The sequence below is a fragment of the Schistocerca gregaria genome, chromosome 10 (assembly GCF_023897955.1).
Source record: "Schistocerca gregaria isolate iqSchGreg1 chromosome 10, iqSchGreg1.2, whole genome shotgun sequence".
NCBI classification, from domain to species: Eukaryota; Metazoa; Arthropoda; class Insecta; order Orthoptera; family Acrididae; genus Schistocerca; species Schistocerca gregaria.
This window is the reverse complement of record NC_064929.1, coordinates 190,799,998-190,818,962: the sequence shown is the minus strand read 5'-3', so window position 1 is coordinate 190,818,962 and position 18,965 is coordinate 190,799,998. Positions and strand designations below refer to the sequence as shown.

At 43.8% G+C, this 18,965-nt stretch overlaps 1 protein-coding gene and 1 pseudogene across 1 annotated transcript in view; both read right to left on the bottom strand.

Annotated features, from left to right (window-relative positions):
• The window catches only part of LOC126293234 (homeobox protein rough-like), a 360,457-nt gene that overhangs the window by 278,925 nt on the left and 62,567 nt on the right, over window positions 1-18,965 (bottom strand). The gene's annotated exons all lie outside the window — the stretch shown is intronic.
• Window positions 9,509-9,626, bottom strand: LOC126293870 (5S ribosomal RNA; annotated as a pseudogene).

Below are 18,965 nucleotides of genomic sequence, written 5' to 3'. Positions count from 1 at the left end.
TTTACTACTTTAAGTGTCTCATTTCCTAAACTAATTCCCAGAGCATTACCCGACTTAATTCGACTACATTCCATTAACCTCGTTTTTCTTTTGTTGATGTTCATCTTATACCCTCCTTTCAAGACATTGTCCATTCCGTTCAACTGCTCTTTCAAGTCCTTTGCTGTCTCTGACAGAATTACAATGTCATCGGCGAACCTCAAACTTGTTATTTCTTCTCCATGGATTTTAATACCTACTCCGAACTTCTCTGTCGTTTCCTTGCTCAATATACAGATTGAATAGCATCGGGGGAGAGGCTGTCTCACTGCCTTCCCAACCACTGCTTCCCTTTCGTGTCCCACGACTTTTGTAACTGCCATCTGGTTTCTTTACAAATTGTAAATAGCCTTTCGCTCCCTGTATTTTACCCCTGTCACCTTCAGAATTTGAAAGAGAGTATTCCAGTCAACATTGTGAAAAGCTTTCTCTAAGTCTACAAATGCTAGAAACGTAGGTTTGCCTTTCCTTAATCTTTCTTCTAAGAAAGTCGTAGGGTCAGTATTGCCTCACGTGTTCCAACATTTCTACGGAATCCATATTGATCTTCCCCGCGGTCGGCTTCTACCATTTGTTCCATTCGTCTGTAAAGAATTCGTATTAGTATTTTGCAGCTGTGACTTATTAAACTGATAGTTCGGCAATTTTCGCATCTGTGAACACCTGCTTTCTTTGGAATTGGAAATGTTATATTCTTCTTTAAGTCTGAGGGAATTTCGCCTGTCTCATACATCTTGCTCACCAGATAGTAGAGTTTTGTCAGGACTGGCTCTCCCTAGGCTGTCAGTAGTTCTAATGGAATGTTGTCTACTTCCGGGGCCTTGTTTCGACTTAGGTCTGTCAGTGCTCTGTCAAACTCTTCACGCAGGGCTATATACATTATAGAAAATACATAGAGTTATAAAACGATGAATTACCGATGAGTAAGAACGTCCTTCTGGTGATAAATCACTACTGGCGAAAACCAGTACACGTCTTACTATGTATAATGGAGGCACCGTCCGCTTCTGACGGTATGATGTTATTGCTAACCAATGAGTTATAAGTCGAATAACAATGTAAAATTTCTTAGTTAAAATAACATTGTCAAAAAATAAAAATAAACACACACTAAACTTAGCTTATTTAACAGCTATTGTCAATTAACAAACACTATTTTACCTATCGACTTTACTACAACTTCAGTGGAATAAAGCTTGCTGCCTCATCTGTGGAACGGCGTCCAACTTCTCCATGGCAACCAGTGGTTCCAAATGGTTCACTAACAGGTCTTGAGAGGGCAGCCCATGTACTGTCAAATCGAAGTTCATTTATCCTACATGTTTAAATATTTTTAACGCTTCTTAATTGACAATAGCTTTTAAATAAGCTAAGTTTAGTGTTTATTTTTATTTCTTCACAATATTTTTGTAATTAAGAAATTTTACATTGTTATTCGACTTATGACTCATTGGTTAGTAATGACATCATACAGTCAGAAGTGGGCGGAGCCTCCATTATATATAGTATGACGTGCACTGGTTTCTCCAGTAGTGGTCGAAACCGGTCACCGTATTAAATAAATTGCGATCAAGACTGTTTTTAGTAGTAAAAAAAGTTAAATGTTCGTGTGTTCAAAATTTTAAATCTGCGAAAGTTCTTCGCCAATTACTTTGGAATTTGACACAACACTGTATTTCTATGTATCTACCGCAGCGCCCTCCATCTGTCGAACATAAACAGGGCGAATCCGCTGCCCCTACCGGTGTCTTTTATGCAACCCGCATACATCTGGCCCCATAAACTAGGCACGAGATTTTCGTGTCCTCTCCCTCGCTACTCGCCAACTATTAGTACCACAGAAAAAAATGAACGCGACCTTTTTGTAGGACCTTCGATGTAGTTAAATTTTCTACTGCGATACGTTTTCGCTAGACAAAGTAGTTTTCGAGTTACTCAAGAAAACCGTACAGAAATGACCTTCGAACAGACCCCACACTCCCACGCTCAGCCCCCACCGGTCAGGATTTCTAGTGTATTGCTGACGGCACTCCATCCTACCATTGTACAAAAATTTGCTAGTACACAAATTATTTCCCACATTCGACCTTTCCTGGTCTTCGTTGACTAGCCTTATTACGCCACCGGAAGAGTCGGGTACTTAGCCTACAAATCGTAAAATTGACGTTTTGTGTAAACTTTATTAAACAGCTTTATGAATTTTCACGGCATAAAATAACAATTACATCGCTGTATTCGTCAGGCATTCTATCAAACTACTCTGCTTTTAAGGGTTAAATTCAGAGTGAACTGTCAAAATAATTAATTTTAGCGTAACATTTAGAATAGTTGGTTTGCTTTCATTACCACCATGGGCACGTTTAAGTAAATAATGTTGACGAAATAGATGACTATGCTGGTGGCATAATAGTCGAATCAGTAGGATCAAAAGAAGTCGAATATCGGGAAGAGAGTCTAATCGGAGATTTTTGTACAGTGATAAGACGGAGTGGCACGAAAAAACATACTAGAAAGCCCGACAGGCAGGGGATGAGTGTGGGGGATGGAGATGCACTGGAAGGTAACTTCTGTACGCGCCTACAGTGAAAACGTATCTCAGTACAGAACGTAACGACCTTAATTTCCTAAAGAAGATCGTAATCATTTTTTTCTGTAAGAACGTGGAGTACTGGGGTTGGTGGGTGCATTGTCCAGAATTAACGTGACCTTACTCCTTCCTCTCCCTATGGTGTTTTGATATTTTTTAATGAATCGTACCAGTTGCAGAACGAAGTAGCAATTGTACAGGTCTTTATTCGATTGTAGTAAAAGATGCGAAATTCTTCACATTTTGAAAGCCCTACAGCCTATCAACAGATGGGGTATTTTGTGATTTCCCCCTATAGTGAGCTCATTTCGGTACGGTAACACAGTCTGCATTAGCCTTATGGCCAGGAGCTGCAGTTTCATTTTCAGAAGCTAAAGTTGTTTCAGGCAAAGACTCACAATTCAGAACTGTCTCATCTGCGTTGTATTGAAGTTCATAGTCATAAGATTCTGCTTCAGTTTTGAATAAAATTTTCTGCTCCTTTTTGGTCTGCTAATAGTAATTCGCCTCTTAAATCCAACTCACGAATACTGTGCCTTGTCTTGAAATTCTGTAGCCAGCGATGCTCGTTTTAGACAAACTGCCCACATTCTCGACTAAAACTTTTGCTTTTTCGCAGGCAATTGATCCTGAAGGAGGGCTTCCCAATGCTCGTTGCTGTAAAAACCACTTGAAAATGGCCTCTTCAGGCTTTTTGTTTTCTGATGTTTCCATCACGTTTCTCGACGAACTCCCATCTTCATTCGCAAAGACAAAGTTTACAACTAAGAAGTTGCTTTCTTTGCCTCCGAAATTGACGATGTTCCCACGATCTCAGCTAACTGCTTACCACTCGCGCCTTTGTATTATTGTTCAGGGACCCTTTTTTTGTCCGTCAACGATAAGATAACGTGCTTCCTTTTAAAAGCCATATGCAGCACAGTAACTTCACACACATGGACAAAACAAAACAAAAGACGCGGAAGGCGGAATGTATAGCGACAAATCAGTGTATACCTTAAGGCCACGGTACAGTTTGATGTGCGCCACACTTAATGACGGGCACCATAATCAAAACAATGCGTGTATTGCGCCTACAACAATGTACGTACTGTATTCCTTGTTCACTCGAAGATTTTATCTTATAACACATTCGCTTTTCAGAGCGATGAAGAAAACTACGGTGTATTGTGCAGTGAAATAACTATAAACAAATACCAAGCAATTTGTTTTTCCTCAAAGCGCTTTGAATAACTGGTCATTCAGATAGTCGGAGTGGGGATAACTGTAATTCTAATATACGAGGGTCACTCCAAAAGAAAGGCACACTATTTTTTAAAAAATCCATCTTTTATACTACATGCTTTAAAGTTTTACAGTGTTAGATATATCCTTTAGGAACAATATTTTCATTTCTCCACAAAATTTACATCCCTCTCCACTGCCTTACGCCATCTTGTAACCAGTACCTGAATACCCGCACGGTAAAATTCTGGGCCAACCAGTTGGAGCCACCGTTTCGCACCGTGCACAAGGGAGTCATCATCTTTACACCTTGTTCCACGAAGAGAGTCTTTCAGTTTCCCAAAGAGATGATAGTCACATGGTGCCAGGTCACGGCCGTAAGGCTGGTGTTTCAGTGTTGTCCATCCGAGTTTTGTGATCGCTTCCATGGTTTTTTGACTGACATGTGGGCGTGCATTGCCGTGCAACAGCAAAACATCCTGCTTTTGTCGATGTGGTCGAACACTACACAGTCGAGCTTGAAGTTTCTTCAGTGTCGTCACATACGCATTAGAATTTTATGGTGGTTACACCTGGCATGATGTCCACAAGCAAGAGTCCTTCGTAATCGAAAAACACCGTAGCCATAACTTTTCCAGCAGAAGGTGTGGTTTTGAATTTTTTTTTCTTGGGTGAATTTGCATGATGCCACTTCATCGATTGCCTCTTCGTCTCTGGTGAAAAATGATGGAGCCATGATTCATAACCTGTCACATTTCTTCCAAGAAACTCATCTCCGCCATTCTCGTACTGTTCCAAAATTTCGCTGCATACCGTTTTCCTTGTTTCTTTGTGAACAACTGTCAACAACCTGGAAACCCACCTGGCACAAACCCTTTTAAACGCCAACACTTCCAGTATTCTGCAAACACTTCCTTCCCCTATCTCAACGTAGCGTGACAATTCGTTCACTGTGATGCGTCTGTCAGCAGTCACCAATTCGTTAACTACCTGCACATTGTCTGGAGTGTGTTGCAGTACGAGACCTGCTGCTGCAAGGACAATCCACAATATTGCCTTGCTCACTTTCATCACATAAGCTGCTTGCCCACCGACTAACTGTACTGCGGTCGACAGCAGCATCTCCATACACCTTTTTCAACCTCTTGTGGATGTTTCCCACTGTCTCGTTTACACAGCACAGGAATTCTATGACAGCACGTTGCCTCTGACGAGCCTCAAGTGTAGCAGCCATCTTGAAAACATGCTGCGACGGCACCACTGACGGGATCAGGTTGAACTAAGTTTGAAAACAAGCGGGAAGGATGTATCTACACACCGTAAAACTTTCACACATGCACTATGTATTTTTACAAAAATAGTGTACATTTCTTTTGGAGTGACCCTCGTATATCCAGTTCCAATACATACAAGTATTTAACAGTTTCGAAGCACTGCCAGGTTCGCTACTTGATTAATACACGGTCGAGCCACATACTGTGATCACCACATATCTTTGACATCAACCTACAGTAACCACTGAGAAGACGACAGGTGGCAGCACCAGTAATGATGGACGGTATACAAAGAGTGTCTTGGGAAGGCTGAAAACAGAGCGCTCGTTGTCATAATGGCCGAAAAGGAACCGGTTTATCAGACGACCAGAAGGGTATGATCAGGTTTTTAATACATGCAAGTGTCTCGCGCCTACCACAAGTGCCCTCTTTCGGTGAAACTGTCTGCCCTACGGCTTCCACACCTTCTTCACGCTAGTTCACAGCCTAAGTACTGATAGTATGCGGTGTTAGCATCGACCATCATAATTATGCTGTACACATGGAGGTGGTATTTTAATTTTAACTACTGACGACGCCTTTGGCTCGTTGGGTTTACGCACCTCCACTGCAGGATGTGATTTTTGCAGGTGACTAGTGGTTTCTTTGCTTGTAATACTTTGGTAGTTTCCACGGTACTTAAAGCTATAAGTGTTTGTTTTCTTTTATCTTAGTTATGTTGCTAAGTTTTCTGCTAATGAAGGTGTCTCCCTGTTCAGGTATTTTTGCTTCTGGTGAAGGTATATTTAGATTCACTGAAACTATGGTCAAGGATTTCAATAAATCTTTATCCTGCAACTGTTTGAGTTTTATCATTTACTGTGAAGATTTTCAACAGTTGCTGCTTCAGCCGTGTTTAAAATTTTGAAATAGTTTACTTGCTCTGGTGTACACTTCACCTAAACGACACGAAAATATGCTTTCAAAACATATTTTCGTCGATTTCAGTTATTCCAGTAGATGCTAAAAAAAATTGAAATGGTGAAAGTAATGCCATAAATCCGTCAACATGGGCAGATGTCAAGATTTATAAGCAAGCTAGCTGACAAAACCGCCAGGGTATTAATTTTGCCAAACCGAACTGATTTGTAATGTAATATCGAAAAAATTTAATTTCCGCGTATTTGTGGTTACACGTTTGCAATTACGCAGTTGATTCGGTGTGTGGTGATCCCGGACAGTTTTTGTAGGCTGCGTGCAGCTGCTCCGCTTGTCTACAAAAGCGATTTTGTAAACGTCTCTATGGCAATGCCTCTTCATAGCTCTCTATGACAGCGATTATTTTCGAGTACAATCGTTTGCACTTCGCAACTAGAATCTGTTGAAGGCGCTGCCAAGTATCAGAGACTTCCTTACATTCAGTCGAATGTATGAGTGTCTTAGTAATAAAGAATAAATGTGTTGAAACTTCATGCATGATGCGGCATTTTTTTCTCGCTTCTCAGTGTTTATGACCCCTTATGTCCTGAACTGTGTGTGGTACTATGATATAATTTTGTATGCACATTCAGAAGCATATGTGGATACTGAGTGAAAAATGTGTTGCAAATGACTAATAAATTTGAACGCCATGCAGAATGCAGCAGTTTTTCACACATCTCAATGTTCATGACGTAATATCTGCTGAATTATGTGTAGGACCATGATATAACATTGTAGGTGGATGTAGCGACATATCTGGAGACTGTCTCCGAAATTTCCTGTGAATAGAGTTAGTAGCATATAAGTAATAAACTTAGACGTTATGCATTTTACGGCAGTTTTTCACACTTCTCAGTGTTTAAGGCGTCATATCTCCTGAACTATGATGGGTAGGTCGTTCTTATCCCACAGCAATTGTTGCATGACAATACGTGATACGTACGCCAGGTCTCTTTGAAATAGGTCCAGTAGTTTCGAAGGAGGTCTGGAAAACACACACACAAATATATATATTCTCTGAAGGTTCGTCGTCGATTGCTTTGAAATTTTGACACAAGTTGCTTTCAAATGCGCGAGTATTTTTATATTATCTATGGAGCGAGCTTACAAAGGCTGTATATATAAATACATATGTCATATATGAAGGGCTATTTCAATAGTGGTACAAGTCCATTTTTGTTCTGTAAGAAGGCTGTTTAGGTTTTTATGTTGGTAACACCACGTAGCGCTCTGTATGAAAATCACTGACTGTGTTGCGTGTAGTCTATGGCTGGTTTTCATTGTTGGATATTCGCTATTGTAGTGTTGGGCAGTTGGATGTGAACAGTGCGAAACTTTGTACTGTTGGAGGTGAGCCGACAGCAGTGGTGGATGTGTATGGAGAGATGCCAGAGTTTTGAGAGGTTACTATAAGCGAACGATATGAGGTGTGTCCATCAGAAAAAGGAAATTTGTAAAGATGGATGTCATGAATTGATAGATATATGTGTGATGACTTTTGAACATTATTAAGGTAAATGCATTGTTTGTTCTCTATCAAAATCTTTCATTTGCTAACTATTCCTATCAGTAGTTAGTGCCTTCAGTAATTAGAATCTTTTATTTAGCTGACAGTATTGGCGCTCGCTGTATTGCAGTAGTTCGAGTAACGACGATTTTTGTGAGGTTAGTGATTCATGAAAGGTATGGGTTATTTATTGTTAGTCAGGGCCATTCTTTTGTAGGGGTTATTGAAAGTCAGATTGCGTTGCGCTAAAAATATTGTGTGTCAGTTTATTGATGATCAGAATAAGTAAAGAGAGAAATGCCTGAGTGCGTTCAGATTTGCTCAGCTGTTTGAAAATCAAATAAGGTAGTTTACCAGCACAGTCATTTATAATTTTTCTAAGGGGACGTTTCAGTTCATTCTGAGATACAGAGTCCTAAAGTTAAATGAGCGCTGAAAAATCTGGAGATGAGATACCAGAAATACTGAAGTACACATACTTGAATATTTCTGGTATCTCAACTGCAGATTTTTCAGGGCGCATTTAACTTTAGGACTCTGTATCTGAGAATGAACAAAAATAGACTTGTACCACTATTGAAATAAGCCATTCATATAAAGAGGAAACGACGTCACCAAAATTATCTGAATGTTATTGACCAATTTATTTCACATTATAGCGTGATACTCTAATGTGAGACAGATATAGGCAACATCTTTTTAATATAGAGAAATACATGTTTAATATATAAAGGGGAACTACTGTTACCAAAAACATCGAAGAGTTCTGGACCAATCTACTTCAGATTTTTACCAGATACTCTAATGAACATTCACGCGTACAGACGCTGTATGTCTTTCGTATAAATAAAGGTCACAAGTCGTGGGATAGCGATATGCAGTTATACAGTTGGCGGTAATATCAAGTATACAATGAAGGAAAGTACAGATCATTGGCGGAGCCGTTACTTGTACTCAGGTGATTCATGTGGAAATTATGGCCGCAGGACAGGAATTAACAGACTCTGAACGCGGAATGGTAGTTGGAGCATGGGACGTTTCATTTCAGAAATCGTTAGGGAATTCAATATTCCTAGATTCGCAGAGTTAAGGGCGTGCCGACAATACCAAATTTCAGGTGTTACCTCTCACCAAGTACAACGCAGTTGCCGACGGCCTTCAGTTAACGACCGAGAGCAGCGGCGTTTGCGTCGAGTTTGTCAGTGCTAACAGAAAAGCAATACTTCGTGGTATGATCGCAGAAATCAGTGTGGGTCCTCTCGTCCAACAGAGTCGATTACTGACTGGAACTGGTTATGTTCGACTACCTCAAGACTTATTAGACATGCACGGACTTCACGTACCCAAACAACGATAGAATTTTTATGGATGTCAGTGCACCATGTCACTGGGTCAAAACTGTTCGCTGCTGGTTTGAAGAACATTCTGGACAGTTAAAGTGAATGATTTGTCCACCCAGATCGCCCAACGTGATTCCCATGCAACATTTATGGGACATGATCGAGAGGTGAGTTCGTGTATAAAATCCTGCACCGGTAACATTTTCGCTATCATGGACAGCTATAGACGCAGTTTGGCTCAATATTTCTGCAGGGGATGTCCTACGACTTGTTGAGTCCCTGCTATACCAAGTTGCTGCAGAACGCCAGCCAAAAGGAGATCCGACACGATATTAGGAGGTCTCCTACGACTTTTGTCACCACAGGGTATATAAGCTAAACTCCTCCAGTACAGGCCAAGAAGGCTCAAGGGAACCGACGACCGCCATGTTATCCTCAACCACAGGCGTCCTGATATGGAGCAGCATATGGTCGCACACCGCTCTCTCGGCTGTATGTCAGTTTACAAGACCGAAGCCGCTACTTATCGATCAAGTAGCCCCTCAGGTTTCCTCACAAGAGCTCAGTGCACTCCGCTTGCCAACAGCGCTCGGTAAACCGGATGGTCACCCATCCCAGTGCTACCCCAGCCCGACAGCGCTTAACTTCGGTGATCTAACGGGAACCGGTGTTATCACTGCGGCAAAGCCGTTGGATCATTTTGTATAATATACAAAAATACAGGTCATGTATAAACGGCAAATGTTACCAAGAATCTCGAAACGATCTTCACATACACTACTGGCCATTAAAATTGCTACACCACGAAGATGACGTGCTACAGACGCGAAATTTAACAGACAGGAAGAAGATGCTGTGATATGCAAATGATTAGCTTTTCCGAGAGCATTCACAAAAAGTTGGCGCCGGTGGCGACACCTACAACGTGCTGACATGAGGAAAGTTTCCAACCGATTTCTCATACACAAACAGCAGTTGACCGGCGTTGCCTGGTGAAACGTTGTTGTGATGCCTCGTGTAAGGAGGAGAAATGCGTACCAACACGTTTGCGACTTTGATAAAGGTCGGATTGTAGCCTACCGCGATTGCGGTTTATCGTATCGCGACATTGCTGTTTTCAGTGGTCGAGATCCAATGACTGTTAGCAGAATATGGAATCGGTGGGTTCAGGAGGGTAATACGGAACGCTGTGCTGGATCCCAACGGCCTCGTATGACCAGCAGACGAGATGACAGGCATCTTATCCGCACGGCTGTAACGGATCGTGCAGCCACGTCTCGATCACTGAGTCAACAGATGGGGACGTATGCAGGACAACAACCATCTGCACGAACAGTTGGACGACGTTTGCAGCAGCATGGACTATCAGTTCGGAGACCATGGCTGCGGTTACCCTTGACGCTGCATCACACACAGGAGCGACTCCGATGGTGTACTCAACGACGAACCTGGGTGCACGAATGGCAAAACGTCATTTTTTCGGATGAATCCAGGTTCCGTTTACAGCATCATGATGGTAGCATCCCTGTTTGGCGACATCGAAGTGAACGCACATTGGATGCGTGTATTCGTCATCGCCATACTCGCGTATCACCCGGCGTGATGGTATGGGGTGCCATTGGTTACACGTCTCGGCCACCTCTTGTTCGCATTGACGGCACTTTGAACAGTGTACGTTACATTTCAGATGTGTTACGACTCGTGGCTCTACCCTTAATTCGATCTCTGCAAAATCCTTCATTTCTGCAGGATAATGCACGACCGCATGTTGCAGGTTCTGTACGGGCCTTTCTGGATACAGAAAATATTCGCCTGCTTCCCTGTCCAGCACATTTTCCAGATCTGTCACCAACTGAAAACGTCTGGTCAATGGTGGCCGAGCAACTGGCTCGTCACAATACGCCAGTTAGTACTCTTGATGAACTGTGGTATCGTTTGAAGCTGCATGGGCAGCTGTACCTGTACACGCCATCCAAGCCCTGTTTGACTCAATGATCTGGCGCATCGAGGCCGTTATTACGGCCAGAGGCGGTTGTTGTGGGTACTGATTTCTCAGGACCTATGCATCCAAATGGCGTGAAAATGAAATCAAATGTCAGTTATAGTATAATATATTTGTCCAATGAAAACCCGTTTATCATCTGAATTTCTTGTTGGTGTAGCAATTTTAATGGCCAGTAGTGTATTTACCTCAAATTTTCACGCGATAGGCTCAAAGTGATGGAGATGGACAAAGGGGCGTACGGGAGAAAATAGATGCAGGGGGAAGGAGAGGATGGGCAGGGAAAGGGAAAAGGGACTGAGAAAGGGAGAGGAGGTGACGATCAGAGACAGGGTGGAACGAAGAGAAGAGGAGGAAGAAATGAACAGGGTAAGGGGGGAAAAGGAGATTAGGACGTGTATGCAATTCCTATACATATTTAGGAATCACGGAGCATTGCCTGATTCGCTAGTAACGGAGAAAAGTTCTAACTGCTCTACGTGGTCCATGATCATAGCTGGCCGAAGCGCACATGTAAAATGCATAGCTTGGAGCCCAAAAGAACGGCCACTATTCCTTGAGAAGAGCGTGAGAGCAGTAAAGAGCGAGCCTTGTGAGGGTCTTGCATAACCAACGCGAGAACACAGCGTCAGCATTTGCCGTTGTGTAACAGAAGCTGCCGGTAGTCCAGATGCGTATTCCCCGGTCTGGTTGAGTAGTACACAGCCTGTCGCCGGTATAGAATGCGGCAGCAGAAAGCTGATCAAGAAAAGGCGAGTGTGCTGGCAATACCTCAGCACGGCGGAACTTCATGTACATACATACTCCGAGGGCCACCGTGTGGTGCGTTGCAGAAGGTACTTTGTGTTACTACAACAAGTCAATTCCTTTCCTGTTACACTCGCAAATAGAGAAAGGGAAAAACGACTCTCTATATGCCTCCGTATTAAACCTAATTCATCTTTTCTTCGAGGTCCTTACGAGAAAAGTACCTTGCCGGCAGTACAATAGTTCTTCAAATGCCGATTCTCTAAATTTTTTGAATAGTGTTCCTCGGAGAGGGTGTCGCCTTCCCTCCACATATTCCCATTTCAGATCGCGAATCATCTCCGTAAAACTTGCCTGTTGATCGAACCTACCGCTAACAAATCTAGCAGCCCGCCTCTGAATTGCTTCAATGTCTTCCTTTAATTTGATGTGGGGAGTCCCAAAGGCTCGAACAGTAGTCAAGAATCGGCAGCACAAGTGTTCTATACGCTATCTTCTTTACAGATGACCCACACTTTCCTAAAATTCTCCCACTGATCCAAAGACAACCATTCGTCTTCCCTATTACAAGCCATCCATTTCAAATCGTTTGCAACGTTAGGCCCAAATATTTAAACGAACTGACTGTGTCAGACAGGACACTACTAACCCTGTATTCGAACATTACGTGTTTGGTTTTCTTTACTCATCTGCATTAACTTTCATTTTTCTTTGTTTAGAGTTCTGCCATTCATCACACCAACTTCTGTGCTGATATAGTTACACAACGACAACACCCTCCCATTGACAGCGCACTATGTGGTCAAAAGTATCCGGACACCTGGCTGAAAATCACTTATACGTTCGTGGAGCCCTTAATCGGTAATGCTAGTGTTGGCTCACCCTTAGCCTTGATGACAGCTTCCAATCTCGAAGGCATACGTTCAATCAGGCAATCGCAGCCGTTTCTTAACGGAGTGCTGCACTGAGGAGAGGTGTCGATGTCGGTCGGTGAGGCCTGGGACGAAGTCGGTGCTCCAAAACACCCCAAAGGTGTTCTGTAGGATTCAGGTCAGGAATCTGAGCAGGACAGTGCATTACAGGGATGTAACTGTGATGTAACCACTCCGCCACAGGCTGTGCACTATGGACAGGTACTCGATCGTGTTGAAAGATGCAATCGTCATCCCCGAATTGCTCTTCAACAGTGGGAAGCAAGAAGGTGCTTAAAACATCAGTGTAGTAGGCCTGTGCTGTGATAGCGGGATCAGTAAGGACAGTCTGTTACTACGAAAGGCCGCAATTTACAAGATACCGTGCCAATGTAGTATGGCTTACATAGGTCAAACCACATGCACCGTGAAAGAACGCTGCACTGAACATCAACGTTACACCCGCCTTTTGCAGCCAAGCAAGTCCGCTATTGCTGAACATTGTATTTCTACTGGGCACTCAATGGAGTATGAGAAAACAATGATTTTGTCCACAGCAACGTCTTTCTGGGACTCCATCATTAAAGAATCCGTACAAATACGACTGACGGAAAATCTGTTAAACCGTGACAGGCGCTACCAGCTGGACAGTGCATGGAATCCCATCATCTCCACGATTTGCTCAAATTGAAGACGACAGAGTGCGTCGACGGCCGTGGCAAACAGCAACGCTATTCCAACAGCGAGGGCGCTGCCGGCGGGCTGTGTGGTTCAACGATCAAGTTTTCGACGCATGCACAGAATACTTACAGTACGCTATATATTGCGGAACGGAGGACGTTTTCGCCAGTCTGCAACGGCTCACCTGAAAATGACTGGCAGGTGCCCAGTTGACATATCGTGCGAAGTATTGATCGACGACCGGCTGCAAGCCCAAAATTTGTTTGAACATGGAGGTAGTGTATTTTGAATAACTCTTCTTCTTTCTCCCAAACCGATAACATAACGTTCCTCGTATTAACTCGCAGGATTAAATTTTTCATTATATTACAAATAAGTAGCAAGTTCTCTCAGAAAATGCTGTAACAGGTCATTTACAGAGTTGGCACTCTGCTTCAAATGGTTCAAATGGCTCTGAGCACTATGGGACTCAACATCTGAGGTCATCAGTCCGCTAGACTGAGAACTACTTAAACCTAACTAACCTAAGGACATCACACACATCCATGCTCGAGGCAGGATTCGAACCTGCGACCTTAGCAGCAGTGCGGTTCCGGACTGAAGCCCCTAGAACCGCTCGGCGACAACGGCCGGCACACTCTGCTTCTCGCAGTGGAACTGCAAGGGGGACAATTGAGATTTGGACGTGCTAGCAGAGAATCACACTCCATGTTTAACTTAAATATCTCTGACCGATTCCTAGTTTGGAGAGAAAGATTTAATTCTCGTAATATGTTCCCCTAAATCAGTAGCAAAAAAAGTATTCTACTTGCTGAGTATTCGGTTGTCTTCTCTTAATTATCTCTTTTGCCGGGGAGGCCACAGTCGTCTGCTACATTTCTGTGCCAGCCATTTCTGTTCCTGGCTTTGGCGGACCATTCATCCTTCCACAGGCCAATTGCCTCGTATTTCTGTTGACTTCATCCTTCCATCGTCTCTGTGGTCTTCTTCGGCGCTTCTGCCCTCCACGTATCCAGAAAAATGCTTCTCGCGGCGCTCTTTCCTCTTTCATCTTAATCAGGTGTTCAGCCCACATCAGTACCATTTTCTACACTTTCCAGACAGTATCGCCTTGCGAGGATTTTTAATATCTTCCAGCCCTGTGTTGGGTATCCACTTGGGGGCAATTCCTTAATAACTTTCTCTCGAAGGCTAGCAGTTTTTGTTCATCTGTGATAAATTAAAACTGAAAAACTGTTTCAATTAAGATCAAATTTATTTTAACGTAACTATTTCCTGTTCTTGGAGGTTCTGAAACCAGGTACTGAAATACATATAGAATATTTTGGCGCCAGATAGTATTAAGATAGTGTGAGATAGTGGTACAGTTGCCTCAGGGTTTGACAGGAATGTATCAGATAGTGTCAGAGTGGGACCAGCTTGCATAGAGTTTGATACAGGTTGTACTCGGGCCGACTACATTCTTCATATGGTGTTGCACAATGTACTTTTGAAGCAGCGTGTTTATGTAAGTATAAATGTTGAAAGAACATGCAACATGTTATTTAAAAGAACACTGGACAAAATCTTCTCAATAGTTTAGACAAGAACAAAGGAAGCAGCCCAGATCAACTTTGCAAGATAAGTACTATTTACCTGCACGTGCAATGCAGTTTCTCTTCCAAACTAGTTTAAGTGCCGTCTAAACTATGAAGTAGTAATCGAATTCTTCGTAATACATGGACATATAAGGAAAGAATTGTAATATAATGGCCATTATAATGCGCAGCCATTGAGAAGGCAATGCCTATAAGATGGGAATCCAAAAGTAATGCTATTGGTCTTTCAGCTTGGGGGCTAGTGTAGAGGGTTGGCTCCCCACTCACACAAAACAATGCACTCTCTACAGAAGGATCAGAATTTTCGGTAATGTTGTCAGGAAATACATTTTCGTAAGCTCTTCCAGAAGGCACTGATGCTTATTTCATCATTTTTATCGAACATTTTTTTAAAAATTTGATCAAGTTGAATGAAATGCAAAAATTAGGATTGTGTTCTGTGAAGGATATTGCAAGTGAGATCTGGGTCTCTCTGTGTACCTGCCGTAGTGTCAATTCTGATGTAATTTTCAACAGACTGTGGTGTGCCAAAGAGGAAAAAGATGTGTTTTGAGAACTTCCAGTTTGGATGCTACGAGAGAATGAGGCAGACAGAGTGGAGCGGAAGTGTTAGAGAGAAGATGGAGAGGAAGAGGAGAGAGCAGAGGATGGCACGATAGAAACACCGGCCGCGGGGATCTGCATGCTAAGCTGATTTTCCGGTCCGCCGCCCCCGCAGCCGCCCCCCACAATGCGCCGCCTCCGAGCGCGAGCGATTATTTCACAGCAAATAACAATAAACGTTTCGGTCGGCACGCCGCGCGCCGTCGTCAGCTGCGCCGGATTTAACGCCGGCAGCGCACCCTAGCGGAAGCGACGCGAGCGCCGCGCCGCGGCCGCCGTCGGCAACTGTCTCCGCTGCGGGCGCATCGATTGCCATTCAGCGCAAATGGAGCGAACGTTTCGCGCGCGCCGCGCGGCTCATTGTTCGCAAGACGGGAACATCACAATCGCTTGCGCGCGCCCAGGCGAACTCGTGTTTAGCCACGAATAAATATCTAAGCTACGTCGCGTTTGAAATTATTTCGAATTCTGTTTCGCTGTCTACTCCGGTCCGTTTATTTCTCTCTCCATTGTACCCGAGCTTCCTTTTATATTGCCGACTGAAAATATGTTTGTTTTTGAATTTTTGGTGTTTTACTCCAGTAGATCTGTACAAGATCGTTCTGTGAACAATATTCAGTACCCCATACTACCGCGTACAGGGAGCAGCAAAATAGAAATCTCTTCAAATAAATGATCTAAATAAAAATAGGGGTATAATCCTCATATCGCTGTAAACGACATGCCTGTTCGCAGTAAGCACATGGAATATTGTCAGGGAGTTTCAATAACACTTTATTTACAGACTGAGTACCCAGCATTGCCTGAGTATTTATTTATTACAGTCTTCTATTTGACCTTCTTCCCCCCCCCTGTCCATCTCCTCCTTTCCTCTCAGTCTATCCATTTCCTGCTCTCCTCTCTCCATTTTCTTCTCCTCTTCTCCTCATTTAATCTCCATGTTATCACCAAACCCCCACACTATTTCTTTCCGGATAATAGGTAATGCAATACTTTTTTTCTGAAATTAGTTGGTTTTCTTCCAATACTCGGCCGACCGCAGTAGCCGAGCGGTTCTAGGTGCTAGAGTCTGGAATCGCACGACTGCTATAGTCACAGGTTCGAATCCTGCCTCGGGCATGGATGTGTGTGTTGTCCTTAGGTTAGTTAGGATTAAGTAGTTCTAAGTTCTAGGGGACTGATGACCTCCGAAGTTAAGTCCCATAGTGCTCACAGCCATTTCAACCATTTTTTTCCAATGCACGATATTATTTCCCATCCTGTTGGCAAAAAAACTTCATTGTTCGACATAATCCCCATTTAGTGTAGCAGCCTTACTTCACCTTTCTGGCAAAGTCTGTGTGCCCGCATGGTACCAATTGCTGGCTGTTGTGGCCGAGCGGTTCTAGGTGCTTCTGTCTGGAACCGCTCTGGTGCTATGGTCACAGGTTCGAGTCCTGCCTCGGGCATGGATGTGTGGGATGTCCATAGTTTAGTTAGGTTTAAGTATTTCTAACTTCTAGGGCACTGATGCCCTCAGATGTTAAGTCCCATAGTGCTTGGATCCATTTTTGCAATAGTCGTTGCCTTCATTTATAACAAATTTACTGGCGTGGGAATGGACTGGCCACCATATTCGCCCCATCCGACTCCTTGTGACTACCTTTCGTGGGACACATTAAAAGACGCTGTATCCCAGAACCTTGCCACCTTACTGCCATCAATTCTGTGTGGCATCTGAATACATTTTCACTGAGACGCTACAGGATGGAAAATTTCATTGTTCGTTTGCGTCACGTCCGTGCACTCCTCAGTATGCAGCGGCATTTGTTAGTCTACGAACAAAAGTGCGGGTTGACACAGAATGAGTCCATTCTTATTCTCTGATGGAAAGTGCAAATGTGAAGGGGTTCAGCCGGCTGGGGTGGCAGAGCGGTTCTAGGCGCTACAGTCTGGAACCGCGCGACCGCTACGGTCGCAGGTTCTAATCCTGCCTCGGGCATGGATGTGTGTGATGTCCTTACGTTAGTTAGGTTTAAGTAGTTCTAAGTTCTAGGGGACTGATGACCACAGTGCTCAGAGCCATTTGATTTTTTGTGAAGGGGTTACAATATGCCCAGTGCAGAATATGGCGACCCTGTCTTTCGGTGGTCAGAGATTGTCGACCGGAACCTTGATATCGAGTACAGCTGCCCTCCCATTCCTATGCAGTCCATCAATGAGCCAATGCTACATCCAAATGGCTCACAAATCTGAAAGTTACACGACTCGACCGGCTCGCCAAATGGAGACATCAGTGATGCCCCTTTCAAACTGTCAGTGGCTGATAACTCTGTCTCACCCAAGATCTAACGCTGTTGACATATCCTTCTGTACCTATCAAAAAGCCTGGTAACAACACTAAACACGAAACTTTTAACTTTTATAAAAGGTCTTACAACTTTGACAATAAACATACCGTTTGTTGCACTCGTCTATGGACCTGAGTTTTCGAGATATTTAATTTTGAAATCGGACACTCCTCCGCTGGATACCCTGTATGACGTTAACAAAACTTATGAATAGATGTGGAGTTTGCTACGATGATGTTGCATCAAGTTGTACTGCGTGCGTCTGCTCGGATTTCAAACTTGAGCTCGTTCTCCTCGTCGGGTAGCTTTTTGCGGTGGGAGGCAGTTGTCTGTATCTTGCGGACGCTGTCTCACGCAATGAGACGTGCAGTAGCACCCGCGCAACCAGGTGCTTTGCCAGACACAGCCAGCGATCTCTGCACTGCCTCAACGGAAAACTATTGTCGCGGAGCGTGGAAATTCCTCATGCCTGCGGATTTCAAACGCCTGCATACACTGAAATGGCAAAAGTCATAGTGTAGCGATAAGCACATATATGGATGGCGGTAGTATCGCGTACGCAGCGGATAAAAGGGCAGTGCACTGGCGGAGCTTTCAGTTGCAATCAGGTGATTCATGCGGAGAGATGCCCGACGTGATTATGTCCGCACGACAGAGTTCGGACTTCGAACTCTGATGTTAATTGGAACTAGATGCTTGTTTTCCAAATCAGAAATCGTTAGGGAATTAAGTATATCTAGATGACCAGTGTCAAGAGTCTGCAGAGAATAACAAATTTCAGTCATTTCTATCACGACCGAGAGCAGCGGCATTTGCGTAGACTTGTCGGTGCTAACAGACAAGCAACACTGCGTGAAATAACCGCAGAAGTCGATGTGGGACGTACGATGAACGTATCCGATCGACGCTAGTGCCTTTGCTAACAGCACGACATCGCCTGCAGGGCCTTTCCTGGGCTCATGACCGTAGACTACTAGAAAAGCGTTGCCTGGTCAGAGGAGTCCCGATGTCAGTTGGTCAGACCAGACGGTAGGGTCCGAGTGGGGCGCAGAACGTCACCACGCCATGCACCCAAGTTGTCAACATGGCACTGTGCTAGCTGGCTGTGGCTCCATAATGGTTGGCCGGCCGCTGCGGCGAGCGTTTCTAGACTCTCCAGTCC